This window comes from Venturia canescens, chromosome 3 (assembly GCF_019457755.1).
Source record: "Venturia canescens isolate UGA chromosome 3, ASM1945775v1, whole genome shotgun sequence".
NCBI classification, from domain to species: domain Eukaryota; kingdom Metazoa; phylum Arthropoda; class Insecta; order Hymenoptera; family Ichneumonidae; genus Venturia; species Venturia canescens.
Window position 1 is genome coordinate 8,633,309 of NC_057423.1, and position 27,763 is coordinate 8,661,071.

Genomic DNA, 27,763 nt, shown 5'->3' on the forward strand with positions numbered 1-27,763 from the left:
CAATCGTACTTTTAATGAGACGACTATTCGTACACTAATTCAGATTAGTCGGAGCTTCCAACAAAGGGGACTCTGAAAAGGAATCGAGTGCCTTTCGCAGCTCCGGAAATTCCGAACGATTTCTCTGTGAATCCGGACTTCGAGCCTGCGTGTACGCCTTCGGGATTACGATGAAACGAGCGAGTGAGGACGAGAGACAGAGAAAGCGAGCACGAGGACGCAGCGAGACGGTACAAGTGGTTGCGAATGTGGTCGGACGCGGTCTTCGAGTCCAAGGGGCTTGCAAACTACCACCGTGTTGGAACGCTGCGAAAGAGAATGACGCTGCACACGAAGAGACGGCGTCAAGGAGACCGGGCGAAAGGGGCAGGGAAGAAGAGATGGTGAGAGATGAAGAGAAGGCGAGATAGGTCGTCAGCGAGGCTAGAAGGACAAAGGGGTTGAGGCCAGCGGAGAGCGGGTTCCGGGGGAGATTGCGCGACTCAGCCGGGGGATGGGAACACACAGAGGGCCACGATTGATCCGCGGTAGCCCTCCGTCGCCCAACCTCGCGAATTCTCCACGCTGCACACTTTCGCACGCGCGTCTCAAATCCCCTCTCTCTCCGACCCTCCGCGGACTGAAAACCACCCCGTCGAACTGCCACCCCTTCGTCTTCCCTCTCGTGTACTCTCGACCGTCTTTCTCTTCGTGTTCCGAATTACCCGACGCTGTGACGCGCTCTCGTATTTTTCTGTTTCACATCCACCCGGCAGTTGACTCCTTTTCTTTTTCTCGTCAACATTTTTTTTAGGACTTGACAAACACGCGGGGCGGGGGGGATTTCGACTGATGCTGAGCCTCGATCGGGTCGTTGGAACTAACAAATAATCGATGGAAACCGAACCGGGAACCCGAAGGCCGAACTTCTGGGAGGTTTTTCTTTCCTCGCCTTGTTTTCAGCATCCGGTGAAAACGTGCGCTTAAACATTACGTTAAAATCGAATGTTTTAATGACAGACTTCGCCATAACTTGTTCTCACATCAACCAATTTCTTACTCGCACGATTGTTTCCGCATCCTCGTATCAATTTTATGGTTAGTTATAAAGCGAATAGATTCGTATATATGTTAAGTGGAAAACGCTGGAATTGATCGCGGACAGATCGATGAATCCGATAGGAATGAGCTCGTTATAATACACCGTTAGATCGAAGACCGTTATAATACAAAAATCTTACGCACAAACGAGGGGTCGGTATAGATAGATCGAGAAATGGAGTATGCGAAGAAGAGAGCGAGAGAGAAAGAGAGAGCTTGCTCACCGAACGCTTGTGAGTAATTCCGAAAGAGGCTTTCCTCTCCATAAACGAATACAAACGCGTATTCACGCGTTCGCGTTTGCTCGGACAGGCACACAGGTAAGCATGTGAGGGCCCTTCTGTGTCGAATAGACTATTTATCATTCGGTCGTTCGAATTTTCATCAAACATTCTTTACTAAAGTGCAAAAAAACTAACAACAAAACTATAAAAACTTGTAGCGGAATGATGAAAATAAAATTTGAAGAAAAACATTTTCTACAGGAAAAACTATCGAAATGATATTAGAAGAAGAGATTCGTAAACTCAGTTTGGGTGGGATTCGATATGTCGGATAACCGAAATGTAGAACGGTTGTGTTTCGAAATTTTAAAAGTCCTTATATCGGATTGGAGAAAAATGAGCAATTCGAAATTCTTATTCTCGATCGAGTATCAAGCATATTATTTTTTATTTCAAATGCAATTTTAACAGACCGTACGAATGTCAAACGTTCATATTTTCGAATTCAAAGTGGAGAGTAGTTGTTTTATAGACAGACCAGAATATAGAGAAGCAAAAAATCGAAAGTGAATTTTTCGAGCCTATAAAACTTAGATATGCGGAATAGCGATGGCTCGAAAAGATGAAAGTCAAAATGGCGATGTTTGAAATTGGAAATTACCAATCTGAGTGAGTGAGTGCGAGTGAGAAACGTGTATTTTGAGCTCCGCTGCGTCTCTTTATTTTGATCGGTCGATTTTTTAACGTTTCGCCATTTCGACCGTTCGACTTTTTGGTGTTTCAGTATTTCAACCTCACTGATATTTGATCTTTCGTTTTTATATTTTCGAAATTGTGAATATTCACAGTATTGCCGATTATAGCAATTTCTTAATCGAAAGGTTAATAAATTAGTTTTATTAATTATTATTCAATGAAAGTGAATTTCTAGACAAGCTCGTATTAGAGCTTATCAATAAACTTATCAATAAAAATCGAATCATTTTAATTTTTATTACCCACCAATTAATTGAAACCCAATTTATTATAGAGCAGAGTTTCATTCAATGGTAATTATACAATCTCGCAGGAACGTGAGATGAAATCACTGAATATCTGCGTTACGAGAACGTTAATTAACGATTGTGCGGTACTTGAGTTACCTTAAGAAAAATGAACTTGATTACTGTAGAAATTATGAATATTTGTTTATCCTCAGACGGAACGACCGATACGTACAAATATTGTGAGTTCAGTATGGGCAAGAGGCTAACATAAATGGTCATCGAAAAGGAAGGAATGCGACAACTGCGAGAGAACGTCTCTCGCCGGTGTAAAAGCTCTACCGAGTTGCGCATCCTAATTAGCACTCTCGGAAACTTAACGAAGAGAGATCACACTTCGATATCGCGAGCTGAAGAGGGCGATAAAAATAAAAGGTTATAAGTATGTTTGGCTACCGTGGCCTGATGCTTGAGAGCGTGGCAACAGTCACCGCGACCAGGTAAACAACCCTTACACCAAAGCTAATATCAAATACGATTTTCTTGAGATTTATTTTTATAGCTTTTTAAGTTCTTCAACTAAGTCATTACGATTTGTAACCGAAATTTTGAGATTTTGGTTCTTGCATTATTTTAATTGTTTTTTGATCCCCTGGAAGGATTCGAAGAATCGAATTTAACTGGCCATTTGAACTGTGTTCAAAAGACTGCAATGTAATTGAAACACCGAAGAATTAGCTCGTTGTACGTGAACTCTCCTGAACCATGAAATATTATCGTCAAGGGGGCCAATGCATTAATATAGTCGTGAGGATTATAAGAAGGACTGTACCACGACGATAGTCATAGTTCAGATTTGCCCCAGCTCACCTGTATATCTAGCAATAACGATGGGAAAATGAGAGAAGGAGAAACGACGAAGCACGATCGTGAGTGCACCGTTAAGCGGCCGATATCATTCAGCGATAAATTGTATCGGGCTTAGAGAGTTAGATACGAGATCAATGGGATTGCTACGGGTCCGAGAGGGAAAGGAGTAAAATTGTGGGAGCAAGAGACCGAGAGAGAGAAGGAGGGAGAAGGAGGAAGGAAGGGAGAGAGGGAAAAACGAAGACACTCGAATAACTGTCTCTCGATTGTCTCGTGAGAAAAAAAACGGCAAATGGCATTTGCCCTTGCGAACCGGAGTCGGCCGTTACGTCAGAGTTCATAATAGCGCACGCGGTTGAGCTTTATTTTGCCCGACTTTTGACCCCCGAACTTAAACGAACATAGCGAACGAGCGCGTCCATAATTAAATATTGTCTCAAAGAGGTCTTAGAGAAGATTGACTGCGCGGGGAGCATTATCGAGATAAAATTGTGACAAATGTTTTCTCGAATTAAAAAATCAAAGTTAAGAAGACATTTATCAAATGTTTACGAGACGAGCGTGTGAAGACAAAAATTAAACTTTATCTCCGGGGCAGCTGGAGAGCTGGCCAAGTAACGGCCTCGATAAGTTCCATAATACGTAGCGATAACAACCGATATTTTAAATAATGAGCGACGAAAGAAAAAATGTAATAAGACCTCCAATTAATCCTATAAGCAATAAAATTAAGGTATTTCTTTCACAAACCCGAATATTCTACAGATAACTGATTTTAAATAACAGTAAAGTAAAAGTGCATGCGAATAGATTGGTAAAATTTCGGATCAGGTCATCGCGGACATTTAATAAAGAATTAAGACTTGAAAAAGGAGGTTCCATCATCACCAAATTTCTATTCAATAATTCATATACTTGATAACTCTAAATTCCTGATAAAAACTGTCTCGCAGTAGAAAAAAATGTGAGAAATCTATAGCGACGATAAAAATAAAGAGTTATCGAATGCTCAAAAGAGATATTAAGGAAGTTGAGGCTGTACAGTCATTTTTTTTTTACCAAAAAGTTATGATCTGTACCTTTCAAAAGTTAGGCCAGTTTACAGTTTGACAATGTTGCATACACTTTAAAGAAAAATTGGGGAAAAAAGACGAAAAACTGCTGAAAGCTCAGTCGAAAACACGAACGGTGACGATCATAGCCTCAAAAAACTGCACGGGAAACAGATTATTATTAATACGATCTCGGCAAATTTCCTAATAAATCTGAAAAAAAATTGACATTATTCAGCAAGCCTTGCTCATGTTGCCCAAAAAATTTTATATTTTTAGCATCATTTTTAACGGAGATATCGCTGAATGTTTCTTGACTTCCATAAGATTACATGTTATTTGGTCCAAATTGTTATTGATTTTTCTCACCAACGACGCTCCGAAACTGTCTGAAAATTTAACTGATTTTTTTACACTTCACTTTATAAGATGCAATCGGTTTAAAAGCGATGACATTATTTTCCCTCATTTTCATTCTAATGCCTCAGCTTCATTATCGATAGAAGTTGGATAAATGGCAGAAGCAGTAGCTTTTCTTATGTAACCGTGACTTCTCAGAGGTCGAAATTTCGAGTGTCCCAAGTTGCGCCAGCAAAAAATACGCTCATGCGAAAGGAACACCTTTTAATGCATTCACTCATATTTGCATTTTTTCAGCTTAAGCCAAACAATTGAATACCGTAATCTTCGTATGATTATGATGGACAACTCTACATATAAATCGTCGAGACATTATTTCAAAATAACACACAATTCGGAATACCTGCTCCACCTATTGTTATCCCCCCGGTGGAGTTGAAATTGGCAGCGGATTTATTTGATCTGAACGCGATGACAAAACCGTCCCGAGAGCTTTTTACGGCTGAGATTTCATTTTATTTTAAAAGACTAAAATCTTCGAGCTGTCAGAAACGTGAACAGTAATTGGGAGCGTTTGGTAACGTTATCTATAAATAATTAATGATATGCTTATCAAAATGTGGATGAAGCCCGAGCAGCTCCAAAAAATGTGAATATAAAGCATTATCTTAATGATGATTGTTGCATTTGAGATTATATTTTCGTGAAATTTCTTTTAGCCCGATTCTATAAAAACCAGTAATAACGGAGTTGATTTGATTCGCACATTTTTATCCGGCAGCTGTGTACCACTGAGAAATGTAGAGTCAAAACCTCCGAAACTGAAAATTCAAGTCCGTGTTACTCGCGCACATATTTATCAGGCTCGTCGGCCCATGGAAACCCGTTGAAAGATGTCACTAGATTGAAAATCGAAGTTCATTAGTCCCCGGATATAATCGTGTCGAGCAAACATATACAAAGGCAAAAAGAAAAATAAAAAAAACTTACACGCTCCACCGTTCCCAATGTGCACTGTCACACTTTCTTTCTTTTTTGTTCCCTCCGCTCTGTTTTCCACCTTCCTTCCTGCGTACAATACACTATAATACCTCGAGCAGGTTACCTAATAACGCACGTAAATGCAATTTCAAAGGCCGCATAGCGGCACGCGGATTGTTCTATCTTTCACATACGCGCGATATACCGTACGTAAATGTATCTGCGTGATTGTGTGTTCAAGAGAGCAGGGAGCAGAGCAGGCGAGCATCGGCAACCAGCTGACTCCACTTCTTCCACTCTGATTCTGGCTCTCCGCTGATTTCAACCGCCCCGGTAGACGGATAACACGCTTTAAAATAGAGAAAATGAAATTGAATCGTAACGGGTTGGATTAGATGTATTATACGAAGATTACAATTTCAACGATTGTGGCCCATACGAGTTACAAAATACACATTCCATCATTCCAATATTCTTAGTATATCTTCATCGCATTTTACGAGAGCACGAAGAAAACGGATTCGTTTTGTGCAGTGAGGAATATATTATTTTTCAAGAATTTCCAAAGTATTTAAGCACCGGTTGCAAACAGCATGGTATTTTTTGAACTTTGCCATTTTTCGTCCTTTTTATTGTAAACAGCTTTATGTGGATAGCAAAAAGTGATGCACGTGAGAACTAAATTCTACGATAAATACACGAATTTACACCGAATAAGTGTGATATTTTACCATAGATATAGTTTTTTCACTACAAAAATACAGTCTCGAAAAAATCTCAGCCCTTTTCGCTCTTAATGCTGTAAGAAAATGGAAAGATGCGTCAGCCTCGTACAAATTTAAACAAAGACACATTTTTTTCTATTCCAACGATAATCGGACTTTTAATGATACGACTATTCGTACACTAATTCAGATTAGTCGCGGAGCTTCCAACAAAGGGGACTCTGAAAACGAATCGAGTGCATAGTATTTTTTGAATTTTGCCATCTTTCGTCCTTTTAATTGTAAACAGCTTTATATGGATAGCAAAAAGGGATGCACGTGAGAACTAAATTCTACGATAAATACACGAATTTAGATCGAAAAGTGTGATATTTTATCATGGATATAGTTTTTTCAGGGCTGCCCGAGCATACTTTATAATACAAACATTTGAAGTGACTGAAAACATTTTTTATTACGCTTATAGAGGAAAAGACTCTTGAGTCTTTTGAATAAAAAGTATGGGGATTGGTCTTTTTACTATGCTGGATAGAATAATTCTTATTACTGCGCTTCGAATTAATGCTGCGCAATCCAGTGCGTATATACTGTCCCCGAGATCCTACATTCCTAGTAATTTCCTCTATAATTTTCGGCCCCGTTTTCTCCGTGAGCCATTGAGCTACAATTACAACAGTTTTTCGTCCGGGCGATTCCAAACGGTTCTCGTCAAGCTGTGAATGATGAGATTTTACGTACAATTTTGAGCAATTTTCACACTGTAAGCAGTGCTCTCGGCGTCGTCGTGTATAATCAATTCCAATGCTTAACAGCTTTTTAAAAAAACTATAATTTTTTCATCGTTCATCGGCGTCGACTTGAATTTCTACAACAAGGCGGATCTTTGATTGAGAATTTGGAGCACTGCCTGAATCGTTGCCAGGTATGAGTAGGGACGGCGTGTGTGCGTCGAGTGCCCGGAGCGACGAGGGTATCCCCGTAATTCTACGCTGCCTACGCACGTGTCGCGCGTAAGCATTTTGCTCGAGAGACAATGAGCAACGCGCTGCATCTTCGCAGTTGAAGTAGAGGCTCGGATCGAGAATATTACAAATTAACGGAAGTGAAGGGAAGAGTCTGGAAAAGGTGGGGAGAAAAATTAGTGAGGAATTGATAAAACTGTGCAATTTTGGAAGGCCCCCTGCAACTTTGTGGTCCGACAACGATGACGTCACCAGAACTCCATCATTCTTATCCTCTCTCTTTTAATAATCCCCCGATTTCCGGTAGTTTGTAATTTAGCAAATACGCTGGGAAATCATGCTCGCGGGGCATAGACGGTGCATTAGAAATAATTTGTAGTTGCGACGCGCTGCGTGTTTCCCACGCAATGTGTGTGCTCCGCGCACACACGGAGTCACTTTTTTTAGTACCACGTCAATCCACCTTCGTACGAATCTATACGTGTCATTCGCGTATATCATGCATCGCTGTATATTAGGGGAGGGAGCACATGAATATACATCTGCACGTAATGTACGAACCGATGCGTTATCTAAGACCGCGTGCACGGTCGACACGTTGCAGCAGCACCGGCAAGAGCAGCGACGCGATTTCGATAGTGCAAGTGCGATACGACACGCGATTCGATTATTGGCGAGGTATGCACGACAAACGCGTTCTCTTTTCTCAGTTTCCTCGCCCTTGAAACCCCCCGGAAAGTTCGCCCTGAATATTATTCTCTCGAACCGAGCTCAAAGCGAGAATCGAACGCGGATCGAGAATCTCGTCCCGCTGCGGGGGAGTGTGAAAAAGTGAAAAAACCGGCGAGAATTTGCGACTGCGCAGTCTCGGGATCGGAAATAACCGAAGTAATCGGCGAACAAAACGTGAAAATTCAGTCCCCAGCGGCCTTGCACGGAGCATAAATAATATTCATATTTTTTTATCACTCGAAGACAACGTCGAACTATAGAAATAAGAGATTTTCGCGTTTCAATAGGCGAACGCTGTGCGGTTGCCGTGCGTGATTATACATACGTATGTACTCGCCCGCACTCACGAGCTGATAGGAAAGTATATTTGTGGAACGATTGCTAGCACGTGTGGATCGAACCACACGCACACGCTTCGTGTACACCTTCGTACACTAAATCCTCGCGGAATATAACTGTGTTCGGAGCTCTATATAAATGCCTCCGCATATACACCGAGACGGGTTTATATTTATATGAGTATATGCGTTCAGCACGTGCACGCACCGATGCCGGGGATTTCCCAATTGACGTACGTACTTCAAGTTCGCGGGTCTAGAGACCGGGAGAGGGAAAGAAAAGGAAGGGAACGGAATAGAAAAAGAGGGACGAGGCGATTCGCGGATGTGGCGAGAGACACGAGAGCCGCTGCTCGCTCGCGATTTACGTTACCTAAGAATTCATCGTATAGATATACAAGTGTGGATAACGAGGAGAGAGACGCTCGTGTGTTCGAGCGCACGGGACCTTCCGAGCGGGGAGTATAAAAACAAAGGAAAACTGAAATCTCAAAAACTTTCGATTTACCAGTGTTTAGTAACTTTACTGGGAGCTCGTTTCGTGTTGAAATCCTTGATCGATCGATCGAAGCAACAGAATCAACGAACTCGTGATTTTTTAATTGTGGAAGATCTTTCACCGACTCTGCTCATTAAGGGGTCTTATCAGTAGAATTTCGTTTCGTTTGAACAGAACGCGATCGTTGGGAGTCGACGGGGGGATCGATTCGCCGTAATATTTCGACGATACGAGCTCTACCCTCGATCTTATCGCGCGTGGAAGATAATGGGTGAAAAATTCGAGAAATTCGCCGCAAAGATTCCATTTCTGATCGCTCGATGCAACCAACAGTCGGGCTCGTTCGGCCTGGAAGGCCTCACGGACACAGGTACATCTCGCCGAGTCGAGCGCCGCTGCTGGCGCGTGCATACTTTGCTGCACACTCACGCAGCTCGAGCCAAACGCGAATGTGACTCTGAATGCTATTATTGAGAGAGGGAGAGCGCGAGGAGCACAGCGCGGGGGGAAGGGGAACCGATATATTGGGGGATACACGGATAAGAAGTTGCGTCCGTGTGCTGGCCTTCCGCGCACCACCTGGTCGAACACGTCTAGGGCTCTAGACTTTTTCTACTGCTCTCCAAAGTCGCGAAGACCTCGCAAATATACCGATGGATACGTCGCTGTTAAAGCCCCGGACACGGAGAGGGGCCTAAGTAACGAGCCGCCTCGCGTTTCTTCCTTCGATTTAAGCCCTTTTCGTTCTTCGCGCTCGCGACATTCGTGCGTATATACGTATGGATTTGCACCTATGTACAGATATAGAAGCGCGTATGAGCGCGAGAGTTAATGCCAGAGCTTGAGTCATCGCATAGCTACTGAGTAGCGCGCGTGCGACACGCACAACCTCGCGGGAATATGCGATTTTCATTGTACTCTATTTTTTTTCTTGTTTTTTGATTGATTTTCTTTTTTTCGGCGAGACAGAAAATTTTTGCGTTGATGCCATTTGCTCTTTGGGCTTTGCGACTCTTTTTGGTTGAAACTGAAATGCTCTCGGGCATCGAGGTTACGGGACGATGCGTGCCGCGCGGTTTGATCCGTCATCGCGATAAGGGGAATGGAAATGTTTTCGTTTTTTGGGAGATTTAATCGATCGACGATCGTGTTTTGATATCGAGAAATTTGGCTGTGGAAAGTTGTTGCGGCGCAGGCTTTTTTGCTTGGGCGATAAAGAAAAATGTGAGGGAGAATATTTCGAGTTATAATCGATTTTTGAAGTCTTCTGAATATGGAGTTTCTCGGTTTCAGTGCTGAGAACAAATGGAAGCGGTCACTTCCGGGAATGAGGAGATTGCGATTTTTTGTGTCGACTTTATATTCTCGCGTTGGAAACGGGAGGAAGAAATTGGGTTACGGAACACTGAGGATAAGTTCGAGCGCGGGTTTTTTATTTCCGAATGTTCGACGCCGCGGATCCGCGTGCCGCGCGACACTGTTGCCCCCCGCCGAGTCACGCTTAATCTTCGGCGCGAGTCGCGGAGAGATCCGCTCGCGGAAAAAAGGCTCTCGCGATTCACCGCGGGAACGAGGAAGGAGAAAAGAACGAAAAGAATATCGCCAAGGCGTTCATCATCCTCGAACATTGTAGAACCCACCTGCAAGGACTTTTATTCACTTTCAATGTTTTTCATCTCGTTCGCGTCGATTTGAAAAAAGGAGCAAGTGTATCGAGAGCTGTCCGTGCTTGTTCCTCACTCCCTCGTCCTCTCTTCCTTCCTCCTTTATCCCCTCTTCGCACGTAAACGAGCTTCGATATCTCGCTGGTGTTTCACTCCCACCCTTTGTTCAGCGGAGAGAGATCCGCGATCCGCAGCAGCTACGGAGAACACCGACGCAACTGAGGGGGAGTAAAAGCGCGAGAGGGGAATCGAAACGTAGCGGTGGAGGAAAGAGGGGGAAAGAGCGACGGAGACAGAGGGAGAAAAGAGGGAGGAAATGAGCAAGAGGGAAGCACACGGAGAGGGAGAGAGGAGTTGAGAAAACGTGTGTGCGTGAGCGTTTCACACCTGACTACTGCGCTAGTCAAAGCATCGACTGTGGCGCCACTTTAAAATAATCCAAAAAACCCCTAAAATTCAATCATTTTGTCGCGTTAAATCCTTTTTATTCGTACTACGATTTATCCTCAAGTTTTTTTCGTACTTTCGTGGCTTATAAAAAGAGCGAAAAGTATGCACAGATCAATGGTGCGTTCGTAATATCGCGGCGTATATACGGTAGGTTAGTTGACCGCGGGGCCGAGCGAGCGCTGAGCTGACAGTAGGCCGGCGACGTCACAGTGGGCCGGTTGAGCCTTCCTTCGTTCGATTCAGGCAGGCTCTCTCTATTCATTTTACATGTAGCAAGGTAAATATTGATATGCGGGTGTCTAATTTTAAAACGTGGCCATCTCCTTGTAACTCGCAAAAACATTTTCCCAGCTAAATAACAAGAGTGCGCGGCTTAATATCGTTTTATATTTTCGTCTCTTAAAGACAACGAAACAAATGAAATTCAAACGCCATCCGGAAAACTGCATCGTCGTTCGGGCTTTAAAACAAATAATAACACGATTCTTCGATTATTCTCATCGCGTTTGCCAAGTTCGTCGCGACATTTACCCTCGAAATGACGAACGTTTCGTTCGAACGGAAAAAAACGCGAGGAATCTCAAGAGGAAAAGTGTTTTAAAGGATCATTTAACCGAGAAAAATCATCATGCTAAACTACGAGTGTGCAAAGTTGATTAAATCGATCCATCTAAACATGCGTATTTAAAATTCTATTGTTTCATTATTTTTGCAACGTGACGTACCATCCTGTCTCACGATCCTCCGATAATAATTGAGAAAAAATGAAGAAATCTGGCATCGTATTATCGTGCGTGACGACGAGCAAACGAGGCATCGATGTGCAACGATTGTGCATCGTAATAAATGAAAGAAGATGATAAATTAATAAGAGCTTAGGATTCGACGCATTTACAACGATGTTCCTTCCGTCATCGGTGCATCTCGTGAATTTTTAATAATCGTCGCTTTACATAAGAAACAAATTCGTCCAAATCGCTTCGTTCTATTTTGGCACTTTATCGTTTTTTGCCCCCCCCCCCCCCCCCCCCTCCCTCCTCTCGCTCAGACCGAACTAAGGAGAACGAATTCGTCCGTGGCTTTTTGACAGCTCGAGTGTGTACACGCGCCAATATATCGCGCGTCACGCATCGAGACACGTGAAAACCGTCTCAGCGTGGAGAGCAAAGACGAGAGCAACGTCTACGACGCTCTTTTCTCTCCTTCCTCCTTCCTCTGCACGAGTGCTCTGACGTCGGTTTAGTGCACGCATCTTCATGACTTTTTTTCCGCTTGCCATTCAATATTTTCATTTTTTAATCTACTTCTCGCTCCTCAGAGAAAAATACGAACTTGTGATTTAGCGGATAAAAGTTTCAACGGGGTTTTCAGTCTCTCGGTGGCTGTGGCTGTGTTTTTCTCACTCCAAAAAATCCCCCTTTTTCTGCTGTGCTTTCGTGCTAGCTCCGAAAATTATAACTCGTTAGCGGATTTTCGAGACACGATTCAAGCGAATCGTGACGAAAAGTCTTCTCGTCCTATGAGTAACTCGGAGAGGAAAAACAGCTGGAAGTGTTCTCATAAAACTGCAATACTCGAATGTTTACTCGGATCGTGCACGACCCAAAGTTTCGTCATATTTTCACCAGTGCAGCTCTAAAATCTACTACGAATTGTGGACATGATTTTGCGATCTCAATCCCCTGCTTATTTGATTTGGCACTTGCGTGCAAAAGTTTTGAAACACGATTTTTCATTCGTAATAAGTCAAATTGCAAGATTTCTCGTTCAAAGAATTTTTCGGAAGAACAAAAACGATTTAGGAATAGACGAAACGAGTGAGATTTTCGAGGATCGGTGCAATCGTCCTGCAACTTTCGAATTTACGTGATTCTGAAGGGATTATCGAGTGATAATTTTGGGTATTCGTTCGAAATCTGTTTGAACGCGCGGATTATATTTTTCTCATTAATTTTTCCGAACACCTCTTTATCGTCGAATGATAAAATTCATGAATTCTTAGAAACGCTTTGCATCGGAAAAAGACAAAAAACGTGAGTGCTCTAGAAGAGTGACACCGTCAAATTTGTTTTATAGCATGCAAGAGTGTTGGACTAAGAAGAAATTGAAAAGTGCGAAAATAGTAAGAAAAAAGGGCGCGTTCTCGTGTGCGAGGAAAAAGCCGCGCGAAATAGTTGCTCGTTTGTTCCGATATTTCGCGTATTTTCAATATCGAAACGGCTCGCAGTCTCGAGGAAGGCACGAGCCAAAAATCACACGCCAACGCACGAGCTCTCGGCGTTGGGGGCGCGCGCGCGCGCGCGCGCTTTTCCGATTTTTCGCACGCGAGAATGCATACGGATTTCCTTTCGTCCGCCCCTCTCCCGTTCTCTTCGCACATTTGATGTTGCCCCCTCTTCGCTCTTGATCCGTTGGCACTCGCGTGGTATTCGCGGGAGAGCGCGTGTGCCCTGAAGAGCCGGAAGTTGGAAAAGCTTTCGGCTCAAATGTACATATTTATACATACGTTAAGGTATTATTCGCGCGGACAAATTTCGGGAAAACCTATAGCGACGAATAATTTCGCGTGCTCTTTTTCTGTCTTTCGGCTGAGGGCAAAGAAATAAGAGATCAAAAAAAAAAACAGAAACGTTGATAAATTTCGTGCTCGTGGCATTTTCAGTCTATGCGCAATAAATTAGTCGGATCTTACATTTTCTTGGCGTACTCGTCGTTTTTATGCACACGAATATACGCGCAAAAGCACGTGACGAGTCGCGAAGTGCGTTGTTTCTTAGCTCGCCAGGCTTTCTAAGCTCGTGCACGATTTCCTCATTCGCATTACACGATATCGCAGCAGCAGCAGCGAGCGAAGGAAAAAGTGCTTCCGAACATTTGTTTATCGCTCGATTTACCCGGAAGTAGCTCGACACGTTGATTGCGAAAAATGTTGCTTCCCTCCGTCGAGACTCTCGTCACTGCGTAACGTCCAAGTTTACGAGAATAATTAGCGGAGCAAAAGTAGAATCGGTAGAATGGAGTCATCAACGGACGAATCGTGCGTGTGCCTCGACAAAAGTCAACGTAGATAAAAGCGTTTTGAAAAGTTCGAGTCAACAGAGACCGGTGACGCTCCACGAGGTCCGTGACGTTTCGAATCGAGCTATTTAAAAAGCACGTCACGGAGTCTCGGAAACGCGAATAACAAAAAGCTCCGAGTAACGTAACGAAAGTTCGACCGGATATCAAATCGCTTGCTCCCTCAATTACTAACGTCAACTCTAAAAACAACGAGGAAATAAATCATTCGGTTGTTCACCGGGTCACTGAGAATTGACGAACGCGAGAGCGACGAGGGGAAAAGTTACCAAAAAAAACGTTGAAAACGAGGAAAAAAGTGTTTCTAATGACGCGGGACGAGTGCGTGATTCGTAGGAGCCCGGCGGCGGATCCGAAAATATCTCACGTGCGCGTCGAGCCCTCTCTCTCTCTCCCTCTCTCTCTCTCTCTCTCAAGAGAGAGGGGAAGAGAACGAAGAGAGAGAAAGAGCAACGGAGAGGAAGAGAAATGACGCATCGGGCAAGAAGAGAAAGAGAGAAAAATGATAAAGAGAAAAAGAAATGAGAAGAAAGACAGAGAGAAAGAGAAGGAGACGGAGAAAGATCGGGAGATGAGGTGGTCGCTCTCGAAGAGCGTCAAGTGGTGGCCCGGCGGCAAAATCGTTCTCGCATAAGCGCTTCGTCGCGATCGTCCCTCCTCTCGCCGCGTGGCGAGAGATTCCCCGCTGTACCACATGCGCCGAACAGGCAAAAGAAGAGCAGATAGGAGAGAGGACGAGGTTTGGTGAGCGAATAAAAACAAAACACAGACAAAATCAAGTTGCGTGTGAAACGCGAAATAGAACAAATTCCCGAGCTAATTATTTTAGGCTTATTTCCTATTTACATTCATGAGTTAAAAGCCACGCATATTGTAGCCCGGCGACACTTGGATCAGTTTCGCGAGCAACACGAAGAACCGAAAAATCCGGTCAATCAAAATTGCAGAAAATTGAAACTCTTCTTCGTCTCAGCCTCGATAGAGTCTTCGGGAACCAATGGCACTTGACAAATAGTTTAACTCTTTTCTAGCAGAGTACTTAATTCAGGAAAAGTTTTGACGAGCATAAGTCAATTATGAGAATTCGATAAATTTCAATGTTCGAAATCCCACAATTAATGGACGGCCAACATTTGCGTGACAGAGTAGAATCTCGAAGGAAAATCATTCAGAGGCGAAAGGGCCAGAAAAGTAGAGATCAGTACAATTTTATCGATCAACAGATGATTCGTATTTTTTTTTTTTCTATTCTCATAAATACGATTTAATCTTCATATGCAAATAATTCAAATGTATTTGATACTATAAAGGAGAATGAGAGAGAGAGAAGATCAGTAGTAATTGCGTGGGAGGGACATCAAGCAGCCGGTTCATTCGCAAACGCTGCGTCTGAGCGATACGGCCCTGTCTACTGTGTGCGACACGACACAGACGTTTGACGTTTGCCGAAGGTCGCAACAGCGGCAAGGAGGAGTGAGGAAAATACACCTCGCATCTCTCTCTCTCTCTCTCTCTCTCTCTCTCTTTCTCGAAGTTTTTCTCTCTCGGTTCGCTCGAGTCTACGCACATTTATTTGTACTCTTATTCGTATATGTATATATTGCACTCGCAGAAGTTTATCTGCAGTGCTTATTTTATAGTTGCAGATAGTCGACGTACGTATTTGTACTCGAAGATACTTCAAGTGTGTACCTATATTTATACATGAATATGAAAGCCAAATATGAATGTAGTGAACTCGATGAAAAAAAACGTTTCCATCTTCCAAGTGATATTAATCATATTATAACAGTTCCTCGTAATTTTCATTATGAGAGGAGAGAGAGAAATATCGTAACGATGCATTTGTAGGGGATAAAGGATTGAAAAAATAACGATTGATCTTGACTCAAATTAGAACAAAGTATGGGATTGAATTAGTTGGAATTCTTGTCATTCGTATCAGTATTCAGAGATAATCGAGAGCATTGAAATTTTTATTTCCCATTTCTTCGATAATATAAAGGATTTAACTCATGATTTTGTCAATATTCATTGAAGAAGAATTATTGTGGTAAAGTGTTTATTCAAGTTTAAATGAAATGTTGAGAGTACGAAAAAAACAACGATTCCTGTCAGTGGACATGAATAAATGCATTGAAACGAATGAATTTTTTTGTGAAATCGTTATGCACAAAAGTGCATGATTATTAATTAAAAAGCAGGGGAAATCACGGTTCGTTTGAAACCGACGTGTTTCCATATTCAACCGCAATTTTTCAGCATCACGTGAGAGATTTTCACCGATTATTAACGTTTCAACGTTTTTTTTTTTCATACCGTTTTATTGCCGCTTATTAACGCTTCGTTAGCCGACCGCAGGCGGGTTTCAATTAAAATTTGAACAAAATCATTCCGTAGGCAGCACTTTTGTATGGAGGAGAACTTTCGGCTTCGGAAATCATCCGGTGATTAATATCATTTCCATGAGTGATGTCTTTTATAACGAGTCTCACCGGAGAAAATTGTTTTTTTTTTTCCAATTTATCCATTTTTTTATTTTTTGTAACAAATCCCTTGTGAAAATGCTCCCTTTTTATCGATGTCGGTTCATTTCGACATTTGACCCGATGCAGGTGGCATTTTTTTGTAATGATTATCATTGAGTTGAAAAACCTTTAATTACGAGGATCACGTTGAAGAACAGTAAAACTCGAAGCATTCAGATCCCATTATTGAAAATAACTGAGTCAATTTCTCTATTCACTAATATCGATAATTAAGAACTGAGAAACGATAAATAATTTTATCATTTTTTTGTTCAACCTGTCAGATAGCCGTGCACTGTTTACTCAGGCTACATATATTTGTCTGCACTCGTACATTCAAGCACACGAGTCTTTTCGATCACTTTTCTTTCCCCCTCTTACTTTCCGCCGCTCTCTCAGTCTTCTCTTTACTTCACGGACGAGCACGCGAAACGTTTCCATCCACGTTCGACCACGCGAGAGCTCTGCGCCCCGGTGTGACGTTTCTTAATTAGTCGAGTGATTGATGCTGAAAGCTCGAGCGAGCGGCGAACTTTTGTAACTATAAAGCTTAATTGGAGGAGGAAGATTCAGGCACGCATGCTCGTTTCGTATTAGTTGATACGGATTATAACGAAAAAAAAAATATAAAATGAAAAAAAAAAAACACAAAAACACAAAAATCTTCGACCTCAGTTGATTTGAATTTGACAATAATACAATCTATTATACTTTATTATTGCATTCATCCCAAACAATCTTTGATTCTCGTTGCTATTATTTCGAATTATGAAATTATGAAATAAAACGAATATCATTTTTGGATTCGTGTCAACTGCGATATATTTCCGCGGAATTTTTGAAAACAAATGAACACATTGAAACTTACATTTTTATCTCACGACACGAGTTGTTTGCATCGTTCATAATGATTACTTCAAAAAATAATACAACTCGTTACATTTAATGTTCAATGTTATATTTATTTGGACACACACACTCACGCGTGCGCACATTTATATTGAAAACGCGATAAGACTTCGTTCTTTCTGAAAATCGTGCATTATTAATCTTACAATGAACAGAAAAAAGAAGCGAGACATTCATATTTTCATACATTTAATGTGCTCATGCGCTGTTACATTTGGATATAAATACACTTTGTGTCGTGTCTGTTCCCCTCACACCGAACCATATTAACTGTGCACCTTAATTCGCGAGACATCACTATCAATTGAATCCGATAATTATTTCCTCACTGTTATGCAATGTCGAGGTTTTGTTAGGAAAAGTTAAAAAGAAAGAACGAGGCAATGAATGATCATTGGTATTGGATGCGACGATAGTAATTCGTAACCCGAAGAAGCGAAAAGATTTCCAATTTTTTCAATTATTTATCGATCGAGATTGATTTGTGGAGCCGAACTTTTTGTCTTGGTTGAATTGACAGTCGAAGATGAAAATGAATGGAAGAATTTTCACGATTAATAATCAACGAATTGTCCAAATGTCGAAATAATTATTTCATAAAAATTGTATGAAAAATGACCTTGGGCTGTAAGATCGTTGAATTACGATGGAATCTTTCATGTATTTAAGCAGCGAATGGAATAAACTTATGCGTAGACGCGAGTACACGGCGAGTGGTGGAGGGAGGTTCGTTAATAGGGGCGAGGAAGCGTCGAGTGTACGAGCCCCTTCCCGGACTGCTGTGTTTTTTGTGTGTCGAGTAAAAGCGAGTCGAGCTTCCTCCTTTGCCCGATGTGGAAAGCTCCCTCTGCCTTGGGCTTGTCACATGGCTCTGTGCTTCTTTCTCTTTCCGATTCATCCCTTTTCGCCTCCTCCTACTCCCAGGCAGACTTAGTCTGTCTGGCGAGTGGGATAAAAAGTGCGGCAAAAAAGGTCAGACGAGGGGAAAAAGAAAAAAGGAAGAAAGCAAAAAATATCACAGCAAAGAAGAAAGAGGAAAAGGAAAAACAAATGATGAAAATGGAGGCGGACCGAGGGGGGACGAAGGAAAAAAGTGTCTGACGACTCTCAGCCTTTTCCACTAGCGTCGACCTTTCGTCGTCGTCGCGGATCCTCCTCGTCCCTTTTTCCCCTCTTCATCGATACTCTTTTCTGATTCTAACGCGAATGAATCAGTGACGAGGCCGGCTAGCGAGGGAAATACGAAAGAACCAGGAGAGGGAGAAAAAGCACGTTGTGTACACTCGCGGGATTCCGTAAACACGACCTACAACCTTGCTACGGATAGACTCAACCTACGAGCACATGCTGTAGGGATTCCTTCCCCTTTACCAGTTCCTGTCTTTCTTTCCCTCTCACATTCCATCTGTTTTTCCCTCTCTCTCTCTCTCTCTCTCTCTTTACATGCCTCTTTCTCGCTCGGGATTTCCCAGCATCGAGTCCTAGAGCCCCGTTTAATGGCGGTACAGCAGTGGTTGCATCGGTCGCGTCTTTACGAGTCTCGTGGAGTCTCGTCCTCGGTCTTTGCCTCTTGTTGCACGTAAACACTCGCCCACAATATTTCGTACCCCCTCGTCTATATGTGTGTACGATATTTATTTATGTCTCTCCGTACCTTCGTACAACACACATTCAAATGTGGCCACACAGACGTCTTACACGCTTGACAGAACCCCGTAACCGCGACCGTAACTTTAACGACTCCGCTAGGTACAGCTCCGCTCGAGTCAGACCTCGCTTGTTCTATCCTTCGCCTCTCTTTTCCTACCTATTTTCACCTATGGGCCTATCCGCATCAAAACAAACAAATTTAGCCTTTTTCATTGCTTGCAAACTATTATTAGACACTTTTATGACAGGCTAATTAGTCTTTTATCTTTGTGCATAATACAAACTCTTAACTGGACGGAATGCCGATCAGTTAGGAGGGAACCAATTTACGTACGCACATGTATTCACCGTCAACGATTTTCACTGTTGTTCAAGAGGCTTGCTAACGATTTGGATCCATTTTGATGTTGTAGTTTTTAGCATGGAAACTTCTCAAATAGTTGTTTTTTTATAATTTCTCTTCCATTGGGAAGGAAATTGTTTGAAAATTTCTGAGCAACTCGGAAAATGTTGGAGCAAACTGAACATTTTTCGTCCCCATTTCCAAAGATGTGGATCAGATACTTTGGCTTTAGATACGATACGTTTGTTGTAACTGATGAATATTTAGAGCAGAAATTTTTTGAAGAGAGAAAAAATGAGCATTGAATCTTGACTGCGTCGTGGCAAAGTTCCAAGCTGCTTAAATAAAAACAAAGACGTAGATAAAGGTTCGCTCTGTAATACAAACGAAATATTAACATGAGTATCCCCGTGAGAAAGCGCATATAAGTGGATTTTCTTTCGAGAACATAACGATTTTTTGTTCAAATATGGCGTACGTGTGATTTTTTTTCGTATACATGCGAACTCGTGATTTGTACGATTCTTGAGGAGCTCAAAGTTTACAGCTAATTGCGACGCTCGTTCGTTCTTACCGTACTCACGGGCAATCCCGTAAAGCAAGGTTTCTCATTTCTTCCCTCGTACTCAATTATTTTTATTGCTTTGTCAATACTGTTTTACGGTAGAAATTAGTGGTTTGTGGTAGGTTTCTTGACCCTTTTCTCTGACGATAGAAAAAGGGAGAAAACCGTACGCGCTTATCAGATCGCGAGGATTTCCTCGAAGCTTTACGTCCTTTTATTTAATTATACAATTCCTAAATTTCCATGTCTAAATAACATTGCAGCATTTACACGTGGCCACGATAACGAGACTCTCGAAAATTCATTTTTTCATTTTTCTCCTCACTGTGAAATCTTATCGCACGAATGTTGACATAAAAAAGCATAAAATTCCTTGAAATCCAACGAATCCACAAATTTTCATCGAATTACGAAGAGCTCTACTGTATCTGATTTGAAAATTGTCCTCCTTGATCTTGAAGAATGGTTCAAACAAACATTCTCCTGTGGAAAGACACTTTGAATAGTGGAGATGGTAGTTCGTGAATAAATTAAACTGCCCGGAGAGCCAGCATCCAGATATACATTTTATTTCCGTTTAATTGAGTGCCTTTTCTCCCTTCCATTCTGAATTGCTCGACACAAAGTGCACACGACGCGTTGAAATTGAACGGAACATCGAAGGAGAGCGTTCCTCTTGGAGTGTCTTTCTTGAAGGTTGTATGGGGTGGTATAATACAACCTGCGAGACTAAGAACAAAAAATGGAGATGAAATAAGAGGAAATAAAGGGGAAGAAAATAGTAGGAAGTGAATGCACACGATGCTTAAGGCCTCGTATGCTCATCTCGTGTTGACTAGAATCGAGCATGCTTCTCAATTAATATTTTAATTGCCTCTGATTATTTACATCGCGATTTCCTATCTATTTATCTGTCTCTTCCTCGTCCGATCGGTAGCTGCAGGAAAAAATATACGTACAGGGTGTTCCAGCTGCGATTCTAATTACCGTAAGCGTGCCTTTGTGCGGTTTGATCTTTCACAAACAAAAATACGTTCCGTGCAACGACGCTGAAGTTTGCAACGTTGGTGCAATTCACCAATTTTTTATATCACGAAATTATTCGTGTCGATCGAAAAACTACGATTTGGAAATTCGCTAGGGAACATAATTGAAAAATAACTGGAATTGTTGGAGAGTTTTTTTGCATAATTTCGTTGGACTCCGACGTTGCAAACTTCAACATCATTCCGTACATGTAGAAGTGAATTTCCGAATAATTTTATCGAGTGAATTGGAAGCTGAAAATATTTTCGCATTATTTGTTATACTCGCGTTGGATCAACGTTTACTAACTCAATTTCGTCAAAGGGAACAGCATTTTTGGAACAAAAAATATAATTTCGCACCAAAATTCCTTCAACTCTGGAATTTCATACCGAATTTTCATACCGAGCTCAAAACAAACGTATTTTGCAAATCGTGATGTTTCGAAAAGTCATAAAATAACCATATACCGAAAAAAACCAAAATCTGCGAACTGGAATACAACACTTACGATCCTCGTGAAAAAAAATCTATTTAATTTATTCTCGTATGTTAATTATCCGCATATTGCAACTTTCGACAAGAATTTTCTTGTTCTCCAACACAAACGAACGCGTTTTTTCGCCTTATTTCTCCCAAGATGTTTTCATCTGCATTTGTACACGAGCTGGCTCCGTCCCACGCGACTTCTCCCAGCTTTCCTAATGTGGCATGCCCGATTAATTGTAACAAGTCTCAACAACGAACGGCAAACGATCACGTGATAAATAGGATAAATATGGGAAACGTTAATTACAGCGATATTCCGCAGTGAATCGTATTCATGGACATATGCGTTGCTGACAATAGCCAAACATCGATGACTTTGATCGAACTCATTTCGTAGCTCAAATAAGCAATATTCAATGGTTTATTGTTATGATATTCGTTAATGAGAATATAAATTGATAATATTGATATATTAATTCGGGAATAACCGTTTGTAAATCGAGGAGCGAAATGTGATTTTGTTTGATTACAGAAATTCGTATCGTTGCGATATTCTCAATGGCCTCTTCTCGTAATCAGGCATCACTCCTGAATTGACAAAATAAAATGAAATTAATTAACTATTTACGAGCACCGGATCAATCAATTTTCACGATTTCCCTCGGTGCGATCGCTTTCGGTAGCTGCTGCTTCACACAGTCCCCGCATAAATTCGTTTTAATTAATATCTCTGCATGCGCATTTTTCACCTGTCCGCATAAACAGAAAGGGAAAACGTGAACAGCAAAGTTCGCCGATCGGCGATCCTGCCGCATCAAATTTCCGGGTATGCGCTTCGATCTCCGATATTTTACGTATTATAAACGAACGAATGTAAACACACACAGTGAAATTCAGTGACACGAGAAAACGCGTATGAATTAACGCTCCTCTCGACGCGCGTTCGCCAGAATATGTGCGTGCCCGCACAATAATGGCAGCGATGAAGCGAAATACCTACTCCGCGGTGTTGTTATTATAGGCATTGCGCCCGAACTCGAGCCCCGCGCCCCCCGCCCCGACCCGGCTAATTAACGATTGGCTACGCGTTGACACAACGTCATTTGTTAACGCGACAATTACCTGTTTGAATTTGCAAAAAGCACGGTACAATAATACACGCGGATGTGCGAAGGGCTTCTCCGGAGTACAAAAGGCAATTGGAAATATTGCCGACGTGGGCATGTTCAGCAACGAGGTACGAGCTGAAAATAAAACTCGTTCGATCTCACCTTTTTTCTCTTCTGTCGGTGGGCGACACGTTTCGAAATTAGCATTGTTCTCTTCAGCATTTTTCGACATTTTCACTCTAACCGAAATCCAAATTGAGCTCTGGCTGAACAACGCTTTCGATGGCGATCGAATTATTTTCGGATGTTTAACAATCCCTTTGCAATTAGCACAGTTGTAGAGGATTCGTCTCGATTTACCAGACTTTCGATCCATCAATTTTTCTTCCGTAAAAAAAAGTACTTGCCCAAAAACTCGTTTCGATCAAATTAATGGAGTTTGCTGAGTGCGTGCTCGAAATACAATTTTTCATTAACACGAAAAATCTCCTCCACGCTCGATTCAATATTAACCTCTTCTGCCCTCACTCCCAATGCGATTGGAAAAAATACGATGCAGCGAACAGCGCCTAAAATAGAAACATATCGACGCGAGGAGTTATTGAAAAGAATGAAAAAATGGCTTGTGTCACGAGCACTATTATGATTATTTTATTAGCTACGACTCTGTCAATTCCAGTTGACCTATTATTCGTTACGCACGTCGTTGCATACAGAAATAACAATAGGAAGCCGCGAGTGCATTCGATGGACTATCGAGCGTCGCCCAAGTCTCTCGAGGCGCACGTGTGACGTTTCAAAAGCTAATATTTGCTTTTTCCCTCATTACGCATCCGCAAACTCGTTTCATGCGTGTCAGAATGGAAAAACGAGGATCGCGAAACAGATCCGAAATCCGATAAGGAAGCAAATGACCACAGTCTTTGTTTTTCTCGGTTCAACTGCATAGAACATCGCTGTAATAATCCACAACTGCATCAACAATATTACAGAAAAATGGAAGAGAAACGAAGAGAGGCGTGAGCTCTCGGGTTTTAATGAACCAACCATTTGTACTGGGAAATGGGTTGGATTCCTAGGCTTTTCGATTTCTGGATTTTTCTTCCAAGTTATAATGAAAATCATAAATAATGTGACAGCATCGTGAAATCGTGAGTATAGCGAAACTCTTTTAAGTGCAATCGACTCGTCGTATTTCCTCGGATAATTTCAATGTAAATCATTAAATTTCGTTTATGAATCGAAGAATAGCTTTGAATTAGCTTCGAGAATCGTATTCGATTTCCTGAAACTTTGATCTTCGATCACGAAGCAATAAACTTTCCATTAAAATGCCCACACTGCCGAAGGTAAAAAAAGAATGGTACGCGCAGTTTTTTAAGGCCTTATATAAACTTGCAGTGGCCAGAAAAACGTGATTTTCTTGATTTTTTTTGACAAGAAAATAAATGTTTAATGAAAAACTGTGAAGGACATTCTTTATTACATATGTTCATGTGCTTTTACTATTTTTTCCATCAACAAATTCTTCAAAATGACAAAACGCTGTATTCCAGTAACACCTTTTTTTGAGCATCATAACTAAAAAACTATTAATCCGATCCATACCAAATTTATACCACTTATTTATTATAATAACAGCCTGGGCCTGGGCAAAGGATTTGTAAAAATTTCGATTAAAAATAAATGGCGACAGTTTTACCAAAAAAATTCATTTTTCGAGGTGCTAAATTTTTGGTTTTTGTTTATAATGTTTTTTTTCCAACAAAATAAGAAATCCTTCGTCCAGGCCTTGACTATCATAATAATAAATAAGTGGTATAAATTCGGTATGGATCGGATTAATAGTTTTGCAGTAATCGTGACCACCGCAAAGGTATTTTTCAAAAAAGTCGATTCTGCGATAACCTGCCCATCGGGCGGTCGCTTGAAATACCGATAGCTACGAATCTAATGCTCCGATTTTAATGAAATTTGGTGAGAATATTCTTCAGACATTGTACTCGAAGAATATCTAATAAAAAAATTTTCGCGATTTCTGCCCATCACAAGTGTATACAAGCCCTTAAATCGCTTCCTCTAATATCGAGTGCGAAAACAGTGGTCCATAAGTTTGAAAATATGTTAAAAACAGTTGAGGAAGAGAAGAAAACAAGGAAAATGTGCATGCTCGAAATTATAATTAGAATCTTTTCTCAGTCAATATTTATGATTTGAGTACTCTCGAAGACGTAAAATGAGCCCGGTCTTCCCACGTGTCTACGAAGAATCTATATAGACGCATACTTGACGTAGAGGGCTCCGCGGACGCGGGAGGGCGGGGGAGCTTATGTAACCTGCGTCGTCGCAACGCATTGCAATCCACCGACGCCAATACGCGAACTTCTTTACATGTGTTTTTGTGTGTGCATCGATTATTCTTGCATGTGCGAGTGCGTGTTTTTTTACGTTTATAGATGTGATAGAGCTCGGATGCGTCGAAGAGATTCGCGCCTCTTATTCTTCTTTTATCATAGCCTTCTTCCTTCTTCTTCGTGCGCCCGCGTTCGTATTTTCATTTGTTTTTTATCTACCTCCACGCGCACTTTTCAGCCGCGTTTTTTCCCTGCTTTTTCTCCTTCTCGTTTTTCAATACTCGTTCGCTCAGCCAATCTTCATTTTCTCGGCTCTGTCTATTTTCACGAGCACTTTTTCACTCTCGTCTTTGCAATTTTTGCCTCCAATGCTGCATTAAAATCGATAAATTTTCGCTTTTCAATAGTTCTCGTGCGCGCTTTATCGTTCTCATTATCCAATGATCTCCGATCGGGCTTTCGCGAGCTCGTTTCCCTCCCAAAGACCGGCGATACTTTGCTCCCTTTTCGAATGAAGTTTTTTTCCAAAATGCCAAAAATTTCACGCCCCTTCGACCATCGTTTTCAACCATTTCAAACGATTCTTTGTAACTTTCCGTCGATCCAATTATTCAAGAGTTGCACGAATTTTTAAAAGTTTTGAGAACGTCGTTCGTGCTCTCGCAAATAATGTGAATAAAAATATCGTAGCTCGGAACGACAGTCGACTCAGCTGCTAGAGCTTCGTTATTACATGACAAAATAGGTATCAATACATGTATGTGTGTTGCTAGGCCTCGCGAACGCGAGAGTGCGAGACGTGCGTTATCGGTCTTGGGAGGACGATCGGTGAATAACGTCTCTCCTCCCCCCTGCTTTTTATCTCCCCCCTTTTGTTCTTTCTCTCTTCCTCCTCTCGCTCGGCCTCTCTCTCCCGCACACGCTGCTGCGAGCTATATATCCTTAGTGCGATCCGCGGATTACGTCAGCGTAGAATGTCAAGGAGAGAAGGAGAGAAGATATAGAGACCACGATTAGGTGCACGGAGAAAAAATATCCCGGTAAGCAACTCGCGACAACTATTTCACCTCCGAATCGGCTCGGGTCGTGCGAATAATATCGATTTTTTCCGCACTGATGATAATTAGGAGTCGTTAAAGGCCTGGCGGTTGATTAACGAACGAGATTTTTGTCGCGCTGATAATTTCCGACGATTTTATTTCTACTCCGTTTCCGCGTGAATCTGTGCGCGAACAAATTTGTGAGAAATGACAAACTTTTTGAGCTCGATGCGGGCGAAATTGATAGGAGAATATGAAAAACCTCTGATTCGTCACAACTTGAAACTTGGATTTTAAAAATCGTCGAAATCCTTAAATGAAAGGGTTTAGGAAAAGGTATCGCGGGGTCGTTGTTCTCACTTGCTTTTCTCCATTCATAAACACTCGGTGTTCACTGTAATTCCCATTTTCATATCAACTTTGTTTTATTTTTGCAAATGTTTATTATTTAAGGACAATTAATGATAATTCGTAAGGAGGAGGGTTTACGGTTTGCAGATAAAATTCCATGCGTTTCGTAAACCAGCAATTTTCGATGTCGCACACGTGAGAGAAATAGTAGAAACGGAGTTGTATTTTCGCACCACAGACGCAACGTTTCGCTCGATCAATATGCCGTAGCGCAGTTATAATTATCACCCTAATTATATACTGCACTGAATGCTGTTTCTTTTAGACAATATTCGAGGCTAAACTCATCGCTGTTGGATGAGAGGGAGCTGAAAAGATGAGCAGACTCATCGACCTTCCCTCGGTTATTTCGATGTCAAAAATTATATCGGTTTAAATAATCAATCATTGATAAATCATAAAAAAATATAGCCTCTAATCGACTGCTGATGAATCGATTTTATTTGAAAATTATTGATCAATCACAAAAAGTGAATCGGGCTCTGTTATTCGATTGTTTGAATGGAGCTCGTGAAAGAGATCGAAGTACAAACAATGACTAATCCACTGCAGGTATTTGTGGTAAAATAATTGGACCAAATTCGCCCCATTTGGGTGAGAAGTTCCTAAGGAGAAACATAAATAATCAGTAGAGTCGTTGAGTCGTCTGCCATCCATAAAAAAACTCTGAAGAATCGTTCCAAATACAAAGTCATTAAAATCAGCGATAGAATCGAAGAAGCCTCGGTGCAAATAACTCGATGGAAGTTTGCACAATTAAATTTGATAGAATAATGGCACGAGTGCGGTTCGTGCGCTAATGACATTTTAACATTTTAACTTTAAAGCATAAATAGCGACGAGGGTGGCGAGGCTTGACTTTACAACTTTCGTGACCTGACTCTGCGCTTCTCGTTCAGCAAGATCGAAGTACGATAAGCTCCGTAAAAATTTAAAGGTACAACGCGCTCTCTCGTAACAACAGGTTACGCTCCGGCATGTATATTTGTATATAGAGAAATTCTAATGTACCGGCCGCGATGTAACCTTGGACCAATTTCAATTCCCTCATCGATCACTGATGGAAAAGTTGGAAGAATTTCAGGGCGAAATGATAATGAGAGAGGGAGACGTTCGAGACCGACTAGACGCGAGGTTTTTCGGTTGCAAAACATTGGATGTTTTTTATTTTAATTAGTACGAAACTAAAGCCCTCGGTAGGTTGTAAATTAGTACGGTGAGAATTCGAAATTTCTACACAGCCATGTGCTGGCTAAAAAACAAAAAGAATTAATAAAAAAAAATCAGAAGAGCCAAAAATATAGAAAAGTTAACAACAATGAACGAAACAAGCATAAACAT

At 41.5% G+C, this 27,763-nt stretch overlaps 1 protein-coding gene across 4 annotated transcripts in view; it reads left to right on the top strand.

Annotated features, from left to right (window-relative positions):
- The first annotated feature begins 11,084 nt into the window (after nucleotides 1-11,084).
- LOC122407666 (zinc finger protein 628-like) overlaps nucleotides 11,085-27,763 on the top strand; it is a 58,786-nt gene continuing 42,107 nt past the window's right edge. For all 4 annotated transcript variants that reach the window (XM_043414018.1, XM_043414017.1, XM_043414019.1 and 1 more), the window contains exon 1: nucleotides 11,085-11,197. The gene's annotated coding sequence lies outside the window, so the exon portion shown is untranslated. The remainder of the gene's footprint in view (nucleotides 11,198-27,763) is intronic.